The sequence below is a fragment of the Rhinopithecus bieti genome, unplaced genomic scaffold (genome assembly GCF_001698545.2).
Source record: "Rhinopithecus bieti isolate Rb0 unplaced genomic scaffold, ASM169854v2 scaffold_865, whole genome shotgun sequence".
Lineage (NCBI taxonomy): Eukaryota > Metazoa > Chordata > Mammalia > Primates > Cercopithecidae > Rhinopithecus > Rhinopithecus bieti.
This window is the reverse complement of record NW_016803288.1, coordinates 589,249-599,227: the sequence shown is the minus strand read 5'-3', so window position 1 is coordinate 599,227 and position 9,979 is coordinate 589,249.

Here is a 9,979-nt window from a genome sequence, read left to right as displayed (position 1 = left end):
CCCCACCCAGAACTAAACTTCCTGCTCATCACGAAGAACATTTCTGAAAAGACCTGAGGCAATTGACTGAACCAAATCCTCCCTAATCTTAACACATTTCTTAATGTGGTTAAATGTCGTTCCAGTCTTTGTATGTAGAGTATTGCCAAGCCCCTGATTTTGTGACTTGTCTTCTTAAGTGCTCCTTTGGGAAGGGTCTAGTTATTCTTTCTTCTCCTCCACCTCCTCTGAGTGTGTGGAAGCTGCTTGTCTGCTAAACCGCTGCTACTGTGCACGTTACTCAGAATAGATCAGATAATATTTACTTAGTCGATTTTTTCCTGAAGGGACAGGGACACTAACTTGTTAAACTCTGTATCCTCAGCATAGTATCTGGCACAAAAAGGGGATCGTTAAATATTTGCTGAATGAATTAAGGAGTGAATAAATGATTGCTAGCTCCATTTATCTGATTACTCAGTGTGTCGGTTTGAACCCATGGAGGGGCGGATGCCAAGGCAGAATTGCATGCAGAAGGGATTTACTGGGGGAGATTTGTGAATGACAAAGGGCGAGGGATCACCAGTAAGTGGGGAGAGCCGTCAGACCACAGTGATGGTCACATATTTGTGAAAGGAAATGGGAAGGAAGGATTCAGTGGGAAGAGACTCCGGCCACTGGACAGGGGTTTGAGAGTCAGTCCAGCAGATGCAAGCCCCTGAGTGGAAGGTCCTCAGAAGTGTCCCGCACGAGGACAAATGGGCCAGAACCAGCATCACTGTCAGATCAGTCATTGGCGGGGATGAGTCCAAAGGGAACTTGGTCTCAGCATTCACAGCGGCTGCAGCTGGGTGGCCTGTTGGTCACCCACACTCCTGCAGCTGGTGCTCCTGGAGGCAGATCCAGCAGGGGACCTCCACAGCCACAGAAGTACATCCTGGTGAAGCACAAACCCACTTCTCCATGTGGGTTCCCAAGTCCCTCTGCTAGCTGGGGCAGTTTAGACTTGTGTCCAGTAGTCCCTGAAATGTGTGGATGTTCCCCTTCCCCCAGGACACAATCTCCCTACAGATGGCTATAGGTACCTTGGGAGGGGGCTGGAGAAATACTACAGGATATACTGGCTGCAGTGCTGCAGAGTCCTTGTTGCTAGCAAATCGATTACCTCTTCACTCCATGGACTGGTTTTAAAGTTGGTCTCAGGGCCTGGGACTGAGCCAGGCATCATGGCATTTTATTAGAGTGACTGCTTCCATCTCCTCCTCCTCCATTCTTGCTTTTGTGTTGTTGTTATTTGCATATAGATACCAATAGCATTCTTGTTAACTGCCTATCTATTTTACTCCAAGGGACATCATATTCTATTAACTATTCCCACAATGGCAGATCAAATCCCCTTGGTTGTCCCTATGACCTTGATCATCATTACAGTAATCACATTCCCTGGCTTCTGGCTAGTAAATGCTACCACCTGCGTCTCTTACTTGAAGGCTCCATTGTCCCCAGGACATTAACAAGCCCAGCTAAGATCACCCCTCCAGCTCTCAGTCTTGGCCTACAGAGGAAAGCCAGCGCTCGATGTCTTAGTGAAGTTCTTAGCACTGTGTCCTTGATGTCCTTAGCAAATGGTGTTCTCCCTGATTTCCTCTGGAATATAATATCTGGTGGGTCGTGTGGCCTCATATAATATATTGATTCAGCATGTCCATCCCTCCAGCCCCTTTATTTCTTCTTCCACCACCCTTCAAGGCAACTAACATTTCCGCTTTGCTTAACTTGGGCCAACTTAGTTACATTTGTGCCAAATCCCCTGGGGTCCTTGCCAGGGGGTTGAACACCACATCCTAAAAATATGCCACCAATTCAAAACTTTATACCTATCCAGGCTTAAGTTCGGGCCTTCTGTTGAAGTATTCTCCAAATACAACCCCAGCAGCATCCGTCTGACTCCTGCTGGTGCATGCAGGGTAATTCTTATAGCTGCTTTGGCATGTGCTCTCTCTCCTCCGATGTCAGACTGAGCACCTCCCAGTTGACTAAACCTAGTTATCAATCAGGCAGCAGGGGAAGGGAATGGGGGGATCCACTGGAGGGTAGGAGACACCTGCCTTGAGGTGTATGCAGCATAGTCTAGCCCAGCAGAAATGCTAGCTGTTATAGAAAATGACAAGTGAGTCCTATGCTGTGAGGGTCCAGAGGATTTTGAACCTCAGATCTTTAAGATTTCCACTTACATGTTCTATTCCATGTTTCAGGGACCAAGGTTTTTGCTTCCAAGGCCCTAAGCTTAGCATAACAGACCCTTCTTGACTGAGCATTTAACTGTGTATGGAACTGTGTGACTCTGTCAAGTCCTGAATCTGCTTTTCTATTGCAGAAAATAAGAGTCTCTCTATACACCATCTAAGTGCTCCTTTGGCTCTACACTTAATCTTTAACTCTCCTTTTTCATAATATATTTTAATCCCTCAGTAGGGCATTTATACAGCTTAACTATAACCAGCTGATTCTACCCTTTTTATGAAATGGTGTGTGCCATATGTTCCCAATACCTGCAACATCACATTTGCAAGTGGGGTCCCTCCATCAAGATATTGTCCTAAAACACTACCAGTTGAATATTCAGGAACTAGGCTGCCATATTGTGCTAGGGACTATCTGTGCCCACATATCTGTAAGGATGGCATGTCATAGCCAGCCAGTCAGTGACACAGACAGTAACCAATCCCCATCTCACCAGCTACTTTCTCAGATCATTCCTGGTTTGCAGGTTAGTTCATGTTCCCTGAGAAATGGAACTTGAGACAGGACTGTGAGACTTATTGTTTGAAACACTTGTGAAGGGGTAAAGGGAAGTAAGCCAGAAGGGCAGGGAGAGCGTTCAGACGGTGAGGCAGGTCTGGCACCTGTCATGAGAGAGGGAGCAGGGAGAAGACTGCATAGAAGGAGTCTCAGATTGTAGCACTGGTCTATGAATGCTTTGCCAAGGCAAATGGCAAGTCGTCCAGCCAGTGTCGCCATTGGAGGCATCCCACATTCCACGAGCCAGAACTACAGTCTCTACTCTATTTACCCCAGTCATTGGCTGTGAGCAGTTCTGGGAAATCCTGGCCTCAGCACACACATGATGGAGGAGCCAAAGGTATACCAGCCAATGCTGTCATTTAGCTACTTCTGCCCCAAACAAATGACTGAGCAGCACATTGTCATGGCTTCCTCATTTACTCCTTGGGATGGATATTTTATAAAATGTGGTTGGAAGATCCTCTTTCCAAAATTGTGTCAGAGGCAAACAAGATGCTGAGAGGATAAGCTGCTTTTTTTCCTGCCCTAAGAAGTTCTGATCCTATTGGTGCATCTCTAGAATGTCATCATCCTACACACTGGATAGCAGCACCTGGCCCAAGGAGCCTATTTGTAAGACCTGTAATTATGCAAGCATATTGTATTTGTCTACTTCATGCATGATGAGGCAGAGTAATGGGAAGGGAGGAGAGCAGGACACGTGCAGAAGTATGACATGTTTCCGTGTAGATGTCAAAGCCGTGTTCCGCTATTGGCTATTCATGTGGAAGTGGTGGGAGTTTATCTTAAGACCTGTTAAATAAGAAAGACATTGTGTTCCTTTTCTACTTACAGCTTATCATTAACTAGCTAAGAAGATTCAACGAAGGAAAAGTGCCACTTGTTAGATACCTGTCTTGTGCCAGGAATGTCATTAGATAATTTTTCAAGTATTTTTGCTTTTAGACATCATAAGATGTAATAAGAGGTAGCATCATTCAACAGATGAAGAAATTGAGAAGAAAAGACATGAAGTGACCTGTCTGAACTCCCCTACCATGTAAATGGCAATACACAAGGAATTAAACAGCTTAGTATTTCACTAGTGTTTATATTACATGAATTTGTATATACATAATGTAGTTAGTTACTTGCAATCACAAAGTATTAAAACATACTGAAATACCAGCTATCATTTTCTCTACCAGAAGTTGGCACACTTTTTCAGTAAAGGGCCACACAGTAAATATTTTAGCCTCTGTGGAACAGACAGTTTCTGTCATAACTACCCAACTCTGATGTTGTAATGCAAAAACAGCCATAGACAAAAAAGTAGATGAATAGATATGGCTGTGTTCCGAAACCAACTGTATTTACACAACTAGGCAGCAGGCTGGATGGCTCAAGGGCCATAGTTTGCTTACCTCTGCTTTAGATTAAAAGGTAAATAAAACGAAAAATAAATCCACTATGGTTCAGCAAGTTTAAATAACTTGCCCATGATCACATTTATTAGAAATTACTGGTAAAGCCAATACTAAAATCCAGGTTTTCCTCCCAGTGTATGAGAATGTCACTGCGCCAAACTTTTTATCTAGGATTTTCAATTCTGTGGAAAGCAGATACTTGTGGAGAAAGAGCAAAAAGAGACAAGACTATAGAGCCTTGAATGCCACACTAAGAAGGCATTGGAGACACATTGCAGGTTTACAGCAGTTTGACAATGATTGATTGGGAATGTTCGAAGCCAGACATAGGAGGATACATTCTAGATGGGACTGCAGCAGTCTGGATGGTGACCCCGAATAGTGAGTAGTCAGAAGGGACTGTGTGGTGGCTTAATGCAGTAGGATACAGAGGGCATAGCAGGGGAAGAAACTGTGGATATTGCTGACTGATTGGGGGCAGGGATCCAGGGTTTACCTGGGGAGGGGAAAGCAGTAGGACTGGCACAGTGGAGACAGAGAATTGTGGCTGCTTGTCTGCATGATGGATACAATGGCAGCTCCATGAACAAAACAGAAAATTAAAAGTTGCTGAGCTTGAGGAAAACTACATGGCTGCTTTCTTGTTTAATGCTCATGTGGGCCGAGAGAAAAATATCTTTCTTTGTTTCTTTTTATAAGAGCACGGATTCCATTCCTGTGAGCACCACCCTCATGAACTAATTATCTTCCTGTTATATATATATATCTATCCCCACCTCCTAATACCATCCCACTGAAGGATAAGATTTCAACATGCAAATCTTGGAGGGACACAAACGGTCCATAGCAGCTGGGATCCACACCCATGCAGTCTAATCGAAGAGCCTGCAGGCCCTCCTTATATATTTTTTCTTGTATCGAGTGTTTCACGTTTCATTCTTTGAGGGGATCAATTACAGTATATTTCAGACAGTTTGTTATATATGCTTCCCTTCTGGGGAAGAAAGGTCACATTCCCTCCCACCCTCTGAGTCCCCTTCCCCCTTACACTTCACCCTATTCTTCTGCCGACCCTGTCTCCCCTCTTGAGGAGGGATCTCTCAAAGTTTCGCTATGAAAGGGGGGCAGATGCGGGTCTTGATTTGCAACCATACTCCCTCGTGCTTCCGGTGTAGTATGGCAGCACCATCACCTGCTGGTCTTTGGATGGAATTTAATTCAGACACTACTTTGGATAATTGTAATTCAAGTGAGTGGTTCTTATTCAAGTCCAAGGGAAGAAACAGTTCTATGAGGGTAGGAACAGCTTACTTTCATGGTATCACTAGCAACTAGCACAGTCCCAGGTTCTGGGAAATAAGAGATTCTGAATAAATCTTTGTTAAATGGACAAGCATACGAATGAGTGATTCTCAAACAGCGTAAGTATTACAACAGACACAAAATGCAATCAAAACACAGGACCATTCAATTCATTCCATTCCCCAGGGGAAGGGTAGAAAAGAACTACTGAATAATAAAATAAAGTAACTTTAGAGTTGGATGTTGAAAAGTGAGTTAGTGTTAATGAGACGAGAACTGTATTCTAGAATCCTATAAATGTGTACCTCATCCAGCTAGAAGGTGAGGGAACGTAAAAGCAACAGCGTGACTTGTATCTACTCTACAGTAAACATTTGCAGGTGCCAGCTTACTCAATCCTCATCGTAGCCCTCTGGGATGGGTTTTTAAATCATGTCAGTTTTGACAACAGGGAAACTGAGGCTTAGAGAAGCAAAGCCATTTTTCCAGGGTTGTACCGTTGGTACAAAGCAAAGCTGACCTTTGAAGCTAGCTGGGTCTGACTTCAAAAAACCAATATATATAAATATGTGTGTGGTGTATATATATATATATATGTATATGTGTGTGTGTGTATATATATGTATATGTATATATACATATACACACAGAGTTTGAGGTTCCAACTGAATGCAGGAAGAAGTTTGTTTGGGGACCTAATCTGAGACAAAAGTAGGAAAATAAATCATTGTAGCTCTGTAGCAGTTCTCAAATGCTGTTTTCCTTGGGAATTTGTGTGAAGTAGTCACAAAATGGGAGATTCTATCTGAAGTTTGAGTTATTACAAAAGCTTTCATAAGACAGAAGCCATTTGCCTCACACTTCAAAAAGTTGGCAGGCCTTCATGTCTCCAGAAACGACTAGAATTTGCATAGCAATGGCTGGTGGTTGATTTAAGCAAAGTTTATGATGCCTTGGCCCCAGATTTCCCAACTTTCCCTAAAGATCACTGGCTAGAAGCAGATTAGAGAATGGCAAGCTAGCCCTCCAAACACAGCCAGCCCACCTGCCTCTCTGATAAGTAGTCACCAGACAGCAAGGCCTTAACCCGCTTTAAAAAAAAAAAAAAAAAGTGTGGCCTAAGCAGATTGGCATTTACCTTTAAAGAAAATTTGAAAGAAATGGCTCTTCAGGTCACACCAAATGGGCATGCAATGGATTTGTACCTATGTACATCCCCACATCTCAGGGCTAATGTGGGAATTTCTATCTTTGTGGACTGGCCCTTGCGTGGCTCTGGCTGGGGTTCTCTTTCACCACTCTGACTTGGGCACCCTGTCTGATCTGTGCACAACCTACACTTTCACCTGGCAGCCATTTGTCCAGCTGACTTTCCCATTCATTTTTGTTTGTCTGTTTGTTTGAGACAGAGTCTCACTTTGTTGCCCAGGCAGGAGTGCAGTGGCACGATCTTGGCTCACTGCAACCTTCATCTCTCAGGTTCAAGTGATTCTCATGCCTCAGCCTCCCGAGTAGCTAGGATTACAGGTGCACACCACCATGCCTGACCAATTTTTGTATTTTTAGTAGAGACAGGGTTTTGCCATGTTGGCCAGGCTGGTCTCCAATTCCTGGCCTCAAGTGATCCACCCACCTTGGCCTCCCAAAGTACTGGGATTATAGGCATGAGCCATTGCTCCCAACCCCATTCGTCTTTATTAACAGTGCACCTATAAGAGTCAGGCATCCCACTGCTCTAGGTCCTGGCTCTCATTCCCACTGCACTTCAGACACTCTGGGAACAGAGTTTAAAACAGGAACCAAGTGCTAAAGGGTCAGGAGTTTGTGCAAGACCAGAGACCTTCACAGTTCTTTCTTTCAAAGGACACATAGCCTAATAAGAGGAGAGAAAGTTAAAGACAAATAAGGGTACACAGTGCTAATCAAAGTCCTTGAGTCAAAAACACTGGAACATGTTGGATAAAGGAACCTGTCCATAGTAGCCTCTCTTCCTGCAGCCAACATTAAAACTGCTTCCTCAAAGGAAGAGGATAACCAAATGCCAGGCAGTCAGTCCTTTGAACTTCAGCGAATATAAATATTCTCATGCCGCTGTCATGAAAATAAACTTCTTTGCTTAATCCACTTCCTCTTGATAATAAACAACTTAGCCCAAGGCCTAGTGTATAGAGTTATGGTCAGCACTAGCAGAGAAGCTGGTAAAAATCTTCTCTCAAGAAATAATCTCCATGCATTTCCTAGGGAAGTTCTGTTTTAAGTGTATGTAATCTTCGGAGGAGCTCTGAGATCATCCAGTTCAGCTCTTCATCTAATGGGACATTTTTCTCAGACCTTCACTACCTACTAAAGAGAAGGAAAGATGTGAACCTAGGAGGTAGAGGTTGCGGTGAGCCGAGATGGCGTCACTGCACTCCAGCCTGGGCGACAGAGTGAGACTCCATCTCCAAAAAAAAAAAAAGACAGAGAAGGAAAAATGGAGGAGACTAGAAAGCCCTATGAAAAGACCCAACTGCTCACATATTTGATGTCCAAAAGGACACCCAAAAGAATAAGCATTGTTTTTCTGTCCTCTAACTGGATCCCACCTGTCCAGTCCCATCTTTGTTTCTTGGTCTCTCACGATTCAGAGCCTTTACCACACAATGCATTCTGAAATAAGCGGTAATCCCTCAGGCCCCTGCTTGAGAACAAAAACTGGCTTGTAAATCTGAGTCAAGAGATAATTATTGTTTGAACACACACAATGAGGACCTATGTAAAAACGGAAAGCAAGCTTGTCTTTGACACATCTCAGTGGAAAACAGCATCACGTTATGAAACAAGTATGGGCTTTGGGGTCAGAGAAACCGAGCTGGTTATTTGCCTTCTTATTGCATTGACTTGGTCAATCATTTAAATTTTCTACACCTTAGGTCCTTGTTTGTAAGAGGAGAATAATAAGTTCAGTTTATGAAGTTATTGGGAACTTTGAGTGAAATGCTGTAGTAGCTGCTTATAAATGTGATTTCTTTCCTCCCTTCCCCTGGTATGCTTGTTTCCTTGACACCCCCTCTGAGTGTGCGTATAGAAGCTTTTCCATTTTCTCCTAAAACCAACAAATTAGGAGAAAAGGGTGCTTTCTCAGGCAGAAGCCATTTTACTTTGTGTGCAAAAGTCTCCAAGATGCAGCCCCTGTGGAGTAAATCATCCCCCTGAGTTTGGGAATGGCTTTATGCGACAGAGGTGTGTGTGAGATGGCTTTTAGAAATCTAGTGGCTTCGAGGTGGAAAATGGCCAGCTTCACGGCACCACTCCTTGCTTCCTGTCACTTGAGCCTGTGCGGCTTCCCCATACCTGCAATTAGCAACTGGCGGCCTTTAAAAGCACCTCGCCTCACTGTTGCTTTTTACCTGTCTCACGGGAGACCTAAATGTGCTTTGACGCTAATAAACCTGGAATCATTCCATTTATCAAGTTGTCGGCTGACAGTGAGGATGAGAAATCATGAAAAACCAACCACCACATTATTCGTTATCTGTGGGACCAGCTTGAAGGGTCTGACAATCTCCTTGGCTGTACTTTACATTCCTAACATGAGCATCAAACAGACTTTAGTTTTCGTGTGTGTATTTCTTTTTTCATTTTCCTATGGAGTTTAATTATTGTACCCACCATTATAAAAATGCTTGCTTTTGATGAGTGTGTTAGTCTCATATTGGCACTTCATTATGCTTCTTTGCTAAGTCAATTTCAGGTGTGCTGGATTCAGTATCTGAAATCAAACTGCATTTTGCGCATATTCCTATTATTTCAGTGCATCCCTCAATTCTGATCATCAGCAATATAATGGCACGTGAAACAATCCTTTATCTCTCTCTAATACAATTATCCCTGTGAACAGTGATCCACAGTATATATGTGTTCTGTTCTATCCTTAGCCAGATGACCTCTGTCTCTATAAGAGCAGCCTTCTAGTCATTGGCATCAGTGCAATACTGAATGCCAGATTAGAAAGAGGATCTTCAGAGATTGTTACTGCAATTCTCAAAAAACAGCATGGCTGCGAAACACCAACTCTGGTCGCATACTGCCTACATTTACATTAATGCCACCACTTTGTGGCTGTGCAACAATGGGCAAGTTATTGAATCTCCTGTTTCATCACTTGTGATGTGAAGAAAACATTATATCTACTTCCAAAGATTGTTGGGAAGATTTAACAGGCTATTCACTTTCATGATAAAAGTGCCTGGATCAAAGGACTCACTCAATACTTGCTAATAGCTATTTTTTATTTTGCATATAAGAAAATTGAGGTTCACCAAAGGCAAGATATCACCTCCTCCAAGGGCAAGGTCATGGTACAAATTAGGGGATTAATCCATACTAAGAAATAGGTTTCTAAATAATCACTTTTTATTTTTTTATTTTTTTTATTTTATTTTTTTATTATTTCTGAGATAAGATTTTTTTGCTCTTGTTGCCCAGGCTGAAGTGCAATGGCATGA